Here is a 10,580-nt window from a genome sequence, read left to right on the forward strand (position 1 = left end):
GAAAAACTGAAAACTCATTAGATGTCAGGCGCTCAGGGCAGACTCTCCCTGCCCCACCCAGGCTCCGATGGAACCCGGAACACGTCGATGACACGCGGCCCGCTCAGAGCCCCCTCCTCCCCCCGCCCCCGCGACGCTGGAGTAACGGTTTTCCTCTTCCGGCCCGTTTCAGAGCTAACGGCCAGCGCGGCCTAATACCTCAGCAGGTCTTCTCTGGCCGCCCTGGTCGCCCACCCCTGGGACGCCCAGAGGCCCCGCCTCCGCTGCCGCCCACCCGGCAGCTCCTGCTTCCCGGCTGCCTCGGCCTTCGTGCCCCCCGCGCCAGCGCCGCCAACCATGACGACCCCGCCGCCGCCGCCGCCGCCGCCGCCGCCGCCGCCACCGCCATCGCCATCGCCGTCGCCGTGTGTGCGCCAGAACTACCACCCCGACTGTGAGGCCGCCATCAACAACCAGGTCAACCTGGAGCTCTACGCCTCCTACGTGTACGAGTCCATGGCCTTGTACTTCGAACGCGAGGACGTGGCCCTGAAGCACTTCGGCCAGTTCTTCCTGCAGCAGTCGAGCAAGGAGAGGGAGTCCGCGGAGAAGCTGCTGTGGCTGCAGAACCAGCGTGGAGGCCGCATCCGCCTGCGCAACATCAGGAAACCTGAGCCACAGGAATGGGAGAACGGCCTGGGGGCCATGGAGTGCGCCTTGAGCCTGGAGAAGCGCGTGAACCAGAGCCTGCTTGATCTGCACCGGCTGGCCACCGACAAGAACGACGCCCACCTGTGCGACTTCCTGACGCGTCACTACCTGCACGAGAAGGCGAAGTTCATCAAAGAGTTGGGGGACCATATCACCAACCTGCGCAAGATGGGGTCCCCGGAAGCTGGCCTGGCGGACTACCTCTTTGACAAGCTCACCCTGGGCGACAGCGGCAAGAAGAACTGAGCCTGGACTGCCTTTCCCACAGCCACGACTTCCGGTGGTGACCAAGCCGAGCATTCATCTTGCGGTATTGCCCTTGCGAAATGTTCACAAGTTGTTTTCTTCCAATAAAGTTACTGCTTCCTAAATAAATAAAGGTCTGTGCTTGATTGGTGTGTGCGGAACCCTCACCTTCGAAGGTTTAAGCTGGTATCCAGGAGTCTCTGCTCCGACTCGGGATCTCCATGGACGGAGGGAGAAGGTATTCCGTGGGACCCTGGAAAACACAAAATCAATCGTCTCCCTACAAACAATGTGGTAGATCGGGGTGCGGTGAGGTAGGTGGTCTGAGGCCCTGGGGAATGTGGGCGCTCGTGCATAGTTAAAGTGTAAGAACGCGGTATCGAATTCATGATACCGGTTGCCCCTAAGGAAGAAGTGAAGAATGGGATTGGACAGGATTAAAATAAAAGGTGTCTTCCGACTTTGCCTGAAATATTTTAGCTCACGTAATGATGCAAATGTTAGTTTGTCGCTGCTGGGTAGCGACATGAAGGCTTTGGAAGTCTGAATAGTAGAGGGCCTCTTTGATAAGCCCGTCCTGGGCAACAGCAATAAAGGGCCATGAGCGTCAGGTGGACTTTCCCGTAGACATGGGAGTGACTTCCTAGGTCGCCATGCCGGACATGCTCATCGCCCTGACAAAACATCCAAATACGGGTTTTTGTTTTTGTTTCTCTTTTTGTTTTCCCTTCAATTGTACTCTCTCTCTCTCTCTTTTTTTTCTTTCCCACCATGGTAACACGGTAGCAAAAGCACACAAAATACCTCATTAGAAGGGTTGAATAAAGATAAGGTCAAGTCTGAAGTTCAAATTTCTGATATTGAATATTAAGTAGAATAACTCCTCCACCACCACCACCACCAAGCCCAGCGTTAAGACAGTGACTCACGGCTTTGCACAATGTAGAGGGTGGGGGAGAGTTGAAGGTGGGAAACCAGTTAGGAGATATTATAGCTGGTCCAGGTGAGAGGCGATGGTGGCCGGACTGAGGAAATCGAGAGCTGTAGACCAATTCCAGATGGATTGGACGAGTTGACAAGATTTCCTTATGGACCAGAGGTGAGGATTGGGAAACGGGGAAATCAAGCTAGGATCTAGTGTTCGGTCTCCAACACCGGGTTGGTGGTAGTGCTATTTATCAATCTGGGGATGTTTGCAGAGGGTACGGCTGGGTAGATGGGTGGGTAAGGCACGTCCTGTAAAATCTGAGATGCCCGTTAGACGTCCAAGTGCAAACGTCATGCAGGTAGCCAGAAGAATGAATCTGGCGCTCAGGTGGGATCTCGGGTCTGGAAATCCATACTCGTAGGGGAGACATCAACTATAGAGGGCGTTGAGGTCATGGGACCGGATGAGCTCACCAGAATGAGAGCGTAGAGAGAGCATGGCCCAGCCAGCCCCGAGCCCAGGGCAGCTAATGTTAGAGGATGGGTCGAGGTGTTGGAACAGCAGGGAGCTGCTGGCCCCACCTGGGCCGTGGCCTCATTCCACAATGTGACCACCTGTGTCTGCTCAGAGTTTACCTCAAGACCAGCCTGTCCCTAACCTCAGCGTGCCCTCCGGCTTCTCCTTGCACGATGTGGAGAAGAGGTAGCTCATTACCTTGTCTTCGTGGCTATGGGTAGAAAGAAATTATTTCTCAGTAAAAAGATTTCCCAAGGAAATGATAGACCTGCTTCTCTAGGTTGTTCTTTCTTTTTCTTTCGCTTCGTATCGAAAGACACGCCCAGGCTGTCAAGTAAAGGGATGGAAAAAGATATCTCATGAAAATGGAGACAACGACAACAAAAAAGCCGGGGTAGCAATACTTATACCAGACCAAATAGACTTTAAAACAAAAGCTATGACGCTAGACAAAGAAGGACCCAGTCATCCCACTTCCGGTTATTTATCCAAGGAAACCCAGAAAACTACTCTGAAGGGACATGTGAATCCATACGTTTATTGCAGCATTGTTTACAACACATGTAAATATTTACCATAGCCAATATATGGAGGCGACCTGGGTGTCCATCGGTAGGCGCATGGATAAAGAAGAGGTGCTACATATACACAATGGAATATTGTTCAGCCATCTAAAATAAATAAATAATAAAGAAAAGAATGAAATCGTTACATCCGCGACAACATGCGTAGACACAGAGGGTATCGTGCTGAGTGGAGTCAGTCAGACAAAGACAAATGCCACGTGACTTCACTTACGTCTGGAATCTAAAAAACAAAATAAAGACAACAGAAACAAACTCATAGATACAGAGAACATTTTGAGAGTTACCAGATGGGAGAGGGTTTGGGGGCTCGGGCCAAAAGGGGGCGGGATTAAGAAGTACACATTGGTAGTTATAAAATAGTCATGGAGATTTAAAAAAAAAATTGTATCTTTAAGGGCCAATGTCATTTTGCATTAGGGAGACTGGAAGTTACTTCTAGCTCTGCCACTAGCTATACGGCTTTAGGCGATTTAGTTACCCCGTTGGATCTTGGTTTCCCAATGTGTAAAATGGGACCAATAATGCTTGTCAATTTTACTTATATAAACGGTCCCCTTTTATAGATTTGCTATTCTGAAGTTCAAGAGAGACAGAGTTTGTTCACAGCTCAGTGCCTGCCAAACGGTAGATAGGTCCTCATTAGCTCTTCTCATCCTTAGTCTGTATAGAGTTATCAAATGGACTTTTCAAATCTTATGTCTCCTTGGGGCTTGATTTCTCTATTAATCTTGTGTAGCTCCTTGTCTCCGATCTGGTGTTCTTTGCACAAGGCTATTGTCTAAAATGCTCTGCAGTTCCCCCATGAAAACGATCTTCTATGAAGAGTACTATATATTCGGGAGTCACATGCAAATGAAAATAATTTGCACGATCGAGGATTTCCTTTAAGTTAATTCGTGTTTAGCCCATATGCTAACCCCGAATTTTACAAAATGCTACAGGCGCCACTGATTTAATTATCTACAGGTTTGAGTTTCTGCTCCAGATTTTTCCCCTATCCAGAAGAAATATTGATTAATTTTCTCTACAAAAGCAGGGCAAAACATAAACAGAAAAGAAAAAACAAACAAACAAAATCAAAACAAAACACGATCGTCAAATCCGCCTATTAATCCCCACTTACGATGAAGATGAGGCCAAAAAGACTACACAAAAGTCATCAAACTGCAAAACGTGCATCAGTCACTGTTTCATTTGTCTAAAACCGAAATTAATGCTTTTTATATGTCACTAAATTTCAAGCGGTCAACATTATTTTAAAAGGTACAAGTACACCGTGAAAGTATTCTTTATCCATATTTCGATGTGGATGGAATAGGTTAGGCGCTTTTCGGTCTGTATCACATGACACTTTTATCTAGAAAATGAGGAACAATTAACCCAGACTACCGAAAGTTTTCAGCACAGGTACGATTTTCATTACAAATGTTTATCATGGGTTTAATGTCTTCCTAGGGCGTCTATGGATGCCATTCATATTATCGTACATGAAGGTATACTTATTTGAATATGTCCTCTACGTGCTCTTAGGTTATACATGTGAGTGTGCGCGTGTGTATGTGTTTCCCTGGCTAAAAGCCTAGTTTCTTCTCTTTTGTCGCTATGATTTAGTTGGTTTTCCAATCAAGGTAAAATTTACATTCGATGGCATTCACATTTTTCAATGTCCAGTTCTGAGAGTTTTGACAAAAGCACACAGTTGTGTAACGACCACAACGATCAAGATATAGAACAGATCCGTCACTCCCAGAAGCCCCCCATCTTGTGTGCCCGGACAGTGAATCTCTCCTCCCACATCCGGAAAACTTATCTGCTTTCTGTGTCTATACTTTTGCCTTTTCCAGAATGTCGTATACATGAAAACGCACAGCGTGTTTCCTTTTGAGTCTGCCTTCTTTCACTTGACCTAATCCGGTAGCGATTCATCTACGCCGTTGCATGGGTTAGTAATTCATTCCTTTTGATTGTGGAGTGGAATTCCATTATATGGATATAACATGGTTGGTTTATCCTATTCATCAGTTGAAGGATATTTGCTTTATACAGGCTGTGGCAATTACAAAAAAGCAGGCGTAAACACCCACATAGAGGTTTTGGTGTGCATGTAGGTTTTCGTTTCAGTTAAATAAATACCTGGGACTAGGATCGACGAGTACTATGGTAAATGTATGTTGAACTGTATAAGAAACTGCCAAACCATATTCCAATGTGGCTGTCCCAGTTTTTAAATCTCGCCAGCAACATACGGAAGTTCCAGGTGTTCTGCATCCTTATTTTAAGTGTTTCAAGTTTAGACATGCTAATAATTGTGTAGTGATATCTCATTGCGGTTTGGTTTGAAATTCTCTAGTGACTAACGATTCTGAGCATCGTTCCATACGCTTAGTTGTCGTCCATATATTTTGCGAAATGTGCGTTCACGTCTTGCACTCCCGTGTTTCCCCCCCTTTTTTTTTCCTTATGATCGAGAATTCTTTACATATTCTGGATAAAAGTTCCTTATCAGAGATGTGATTTACACATATTTTCTCCTGGTCCGTGCATCGTCCTTTCATTCTCTTAATGGTGCCTTTCTGAGATCATAAGTTCTTAATTTTGAGGAAGTCCAATTTATCATTTTCTTCTTTTATGGGTCATGCTTTGGCGCAGTGTCTAATACATATTTGTCTCACCCGAGATCTCAGAGATTGCCTCCTACGCTTTCTCAAGAAGTTTTACGGTTTCATGTTTTACATTTAGGTGCATGGCCCACCCGGAGTTAATTTTTATGTGTTGGATGAGATGAATTTCGCTTGTTTATATTTTGCATAGGGATGTCGACTTGGTTCAACACCATTTGCTGAAAAGAATGTCTTTCTTTACTGAATCGCCTTTTCACCTTCGTCAGAAATTAAATGACCGTTCGGATGTGGGTTCATGCCTGTTCCATTCACCTCTATATACATTTTTGTCGGTACCACGCTGGTCTGATTATGGTAGTTGTATAATAAGGCTTGAAAGCAGACCGCGTGAGTCTACCAACTTTGTTCTTTTCAAAATTTGTTTTAGCTGTTCTACTTTTATCGCCACTCCACATTAATTTAATAGTCAGCTTACCTGTTTCTACAAAATGTCCTGCTTGGATTTTCATTGGAATTGTGCGGAAGATGTGGATCAGTTTTGGTGGACATTGACATAACAATGTGGAGCACTCTAATCCATGAACACAGTACACCTCTCCTTTGGTTGAGGTGGTCTTTAGTGTTTTTCATCAGTACTTTGTACTTTTCAATGTACGTAACTTCACACACTTCATAAGATTTACAGCTAAGTATTTCATGTGGGCTTTTCTGGGTGCCCTTCTAAATGCTATGTATTTTCCTTTTTCACGTAGATATTGCTAATATACAGAAATAAGAGGGGTTTATATATATATATATATATGTATATATATAATATATACAGGATATGTGTGTGTGTGTGTGTGTGTGTGTGTGTGCGCGCGTGTGCGTGTGTGTGTGTAGGCTTTATATTCTAAGATCTTATTAAACTCATTTGTTTGTTCCGGCAGCTTCCTTATACACACTTCAAGATTTTCTATGTAGACAATGATGTTGCCTGCACTAGAGACCGTTTTATTTCTTCATTTCCAATCTGCGTGCCTCTTATTCCTTTGTCTTGCCTAATTTCACACACTAAGACCTCCAGTTCAATGTTGATTAGGAGTGGCAAGAGTGGATATCCTTGCCTTGTTGCTGATCACAGGGTGGAAATCATTCAACCTTCTACAAGTAAGCATGATGCTGGGTGTAGGTTTTCAACAGAAGCCCTATATGAGGTTGGGAATGTTCTCTCCTATTCTTAGTTTGCTAAGATGTTTTTAAAAACCAGGCATGGGTAATTGAATTTGTCTATTTTTTTTTTATGAATGTATCGAGATGCTTACATTACATTTTTCTTTAGCCCGTTAATATGATGAATTATGCTGACTGACTTTCGAATGTTGAACCAGCCTTGCTTTCCTGGGATGAACCCCACTTCATCATACTATATTATTCTCGCGTACATTATTGGACTCAATTTCCTAAAACATTGTTAAGATTATCTGTACCTATGTTTATGAAGAATACCGGTTTGCAGTTGTCTTGTACGTTTTGCCCGGTTTTGGTATGAGAGTAATGCTGACCTCATAGGATATGCTGGGAAATATTCCTTCCTCTTCAGTTTTCTAAAAGAGTTTGTATACTTTGCTTATTTATTACTTAAATGTTTAGCAGAGTTCCTCGGTAAAGCCATGTGGGCCCGGAGTTTTCTTTGTGGGGCGAGTAAGTAAAAATGCAGGGTACGCGATAGATACAGGGCCATTCACGGTATATTTTTCTTCTTGGTCCCTGTGTGTACGCAACTTAGCAATGTCGATTTCTTTTAGTACCACTTTTAGTTAGACTTTTTTTGTTATCTAAGTTCATATGTTAGCTTAACCCGCAGTTTAACTTCACCTATGTTGTTGCGTTTATTGGCATACAGTTGTTTATCACCGAAGAAAACACATCTGACAACAAATGTGTATTTTTTTTTCTCCTCACACCGACTGATTCTCCATCTTTCTAGATACCAACGGGGAGTCCGAAACTTCAGCTACGGCACCACCTACCTAGACTTTGCGCAGATCCCACAGGTGAAGGACTCAGTCCCATACAGTTGCCCCCGACCCCCCAATTCAGGCACCGATTGCAGGTCTAGGTTCTCACCTGTCTATCTTCTGACCGAGAGGCTAGAGACTGGAAGTTCCTCTAACCTCCTCAGGTATGATAAATTCTAGAAAGGCTCACAGAACTCAGGAAAACAGTTTACTTACTAGTTTACTAGTTTATTGTAACAGGATACAACTCAGGATCAGCCGCATGGAAGAGATGCGCAGGGCAAGGTCTAGGGACAAGGGGCATTGAGGATCCATGCCCTCCCTGGTTGCATCCACCCTCCCAGCACCTCCCCATGTTCACCAACCCAGAAGCTTTCTGAACCCTTTTGATTAGGGTTTTAATGGAGGCCACATTACAATCGGCGTGATTAATAAAATCACTGGCCATCTGTGATTAACTCAGCCTCCAGCTCCCCTCCCTTCCAAAAGTCAGGATGAAGGACTGAAAGCTCCAACTCTCTAATCTCATGATTGGTTCCCCTGGCAACCAGCCCTCCATCTTTAGGGGCTTCCCAAAAGTCGCCTCATTATCATGCACTCAGGGGTGGCTGAAAGGAGTTTGTTACAAATAACAAAAGATGCTCCTTTCACCTTGACCGCTCCAGAGCTTTCAGGAACTGGGGACAAAAACCAAGTATTGCAACCAAACATGCTTCTGTTACTCTTATCACTTAGAACATCACAAGGGTTTTAGGACCTCTGGCCGGGAGCTGGGCATGAAAACTAAAATGGATATTTCTTTATAACCCCATATCACAGTTATATTCCCTTATCATCCTTTGAATGTGGGATCCGTAGTGATGTTTTCTCTCTCATTCCTGAAACTGGTAATTGTGTCTTCTCTCTCTCTCTCCCTCCTCACCACCCGCCCCACACCCCGCCTCCCCCCACACACACCCACGATGATTGGCCTACCTAAAGATTTACCTTTTTGTTTGTTTGATTTTCTCAAAGTACCTACTTCGATGTCATTGACTTAATCTATTGTTTTCTTTGCTTTCTATTTCACTGTTTTCTGCTCATATCTTTATAATTTCCTTCCTTCTGCTTGAATTGGGTGTATTTTAGTCTTCTTTTTCTACTTTTAAGAGGTAAAAGCTTAGATAATGGATGTGAGACATTTCTTCTGTTCTCATACAGGAATTTAATGTTATGAATCAACACGCAAGTACTACTTTACAACTCACAAGTGTTAAGCTGTGTTGTCGCTTTCATTCAATTCTAAATAATTTCTACTTTCCCTTTGATATCTTCTTCGAGCCTTCGGTTGTTTGAAAATGTATCATTAGCTTCCAAATATTTGGGTGTTTCTACTGATATCTTTATGTTAACGATTTCTCATCCAATTTCACTGTCATCGGAGAACGTACCTTTCATGGTATGAATAATGTACTACTATTTACGGAACCTTGCGTTGTGGCCTAGAATATGGTCTATCTTGGTAAATGCTCTATGTGCACTAGGAAAAAGAACGTGCAACTAAAGAATATGTCTCTAAAGTTTCTTCATTCTGACTCTATGCTTTTTTCTTAACATGAGTATGATTTCCTCTTTTTCATCCTGTTTCTCCTCCTGGTTATCAGAAACAATATCCAATGGTTGACGGCGGAGACCACCGTGGATTTCGAACTGTGTAAATGTATTGCCTATTCAGAAAGTGGGCGTTTTCATTTTTATTTTAAAAAAACAATTGAATCATGTTGGTAAACCGAACACAAAAACTATCTGTGCATGCGCGCGCGCACACGAAAGAGTGCCATCGCGAGACCGGAAATGGAGAGGAGTTGTTGAAAGGTAGGAAAAGAGGAGGCTAGCAAACTGGTTAATTCGGAGAATTTGAAACATCTGCCATGGAAAACCTGATCACGTTCAGAGAAACTCTAAGAACAGAGTAAATGAAAATTGCGACACTGTGGAGGGTCCTTGCTCGACTGTGAGATTAAAGAGCTACTCTGTGAACAGCAGATCTGTTTTACCCTACCCTGCTCTGACCCTCCGCCACCCCTAAGCGCTTGTGGCATTTGACCCCTTTAATCTCCCCAAAGTACACCCCAAAGACAGCGGATGACTTTAAGACGACTGCAGACCTGCACAGAAGGGAAACAATAGGACACATCTACGTAGAAGGGAAAAACACTAGTCTCCCAATGTCAGAAATATCATATTTATTTTGGCGACAGGAAGCGTCCCTGTCTTACCTGTAGGCTCCATGCCGCGTACCCCCAAAGGAGAATGGCCCTAAATAACGGACACTTTCTGCCCTCCCGCTTTAAGCAGATGCCTACTAGTGAAAGCGACGTCACAGCTCTAGGTCAGATCGTACTAATTACCTAGGCTGATCGAGCGAGTCCTTTATCCACAAATATAAATGAACAAAGTTTTGCCCGATATATGGGGAAAGTAAAATCTAAGGTGACGATGGAAAAAGAAAAAAAAAAGAAAGAAGAGAAAAGAAAGAAAAGAGAAGAAAAGATTAATAAAAATGAAAAAACAATCCAGAACGATTTCGGGGGCGAAGTGTGTGGGAAACCCAGACACGATACAGGAAACGGGAGGGAAGTTTGTCAAAAATCGAAATTCACATTCTCACGATTTTAAGGGAAGAAAATGGATTTATAAAATATTAAACGTTTTCTATAGCTGGAGACAATTAGAGGACAGATAAAGTTCTAGCGAAACAGAAATATTATCGAAAAACTGAAAACTCATTAGATGTCAGGCGCTCAGGGCAGACTCTCCCTGCCCCACCCAGGCTCCGATGGAACCCGGAACACGTCGATGACACGCGGCCCGCTCAGAGCCCCCTCCTCCCCCCGCCCCCGCGACGCTGGAGTAACGGTTTTCCTCTTCCGGCCCGTTTCAGAGCTAACGGCCAGCGCGGCCTAATACCTCAGCAGGTCTTCTCTGGCCGCCCTGGTCGCCCACCCCTGGG

The 10,580-nt window shown here is 44.3% G+C and overlaps 1 pseudogene; it reads left to right on the top strand.

The window, feature by feature from the left end:
• The first annotated feature begins 336 nt into the window (after positions 1-336).
• Positions 337-936, top strand: LOC105311333 (annotated as a pseudogene).
• Positions 937-10,580: the final 9,644 nt, after the last annotated feature.

The sequence above is a fragment of the Pteropus vampyrus genome, unplaced genomic scaffold, assembly GCF_000151845.1.
Source record: "Pteropus vampyrus isolate Shadow unplaced genomic scaffold, Pvam_2.0 Scaffold1000003238, whole genome shotgun sequence".
Classification (NCBI taxonomy): Eukaryota; Metazoa; Chordata; class Mammalia; order Chiroptera; family Pteropodidae; genus Pteropus; species Pteropus vampyrus.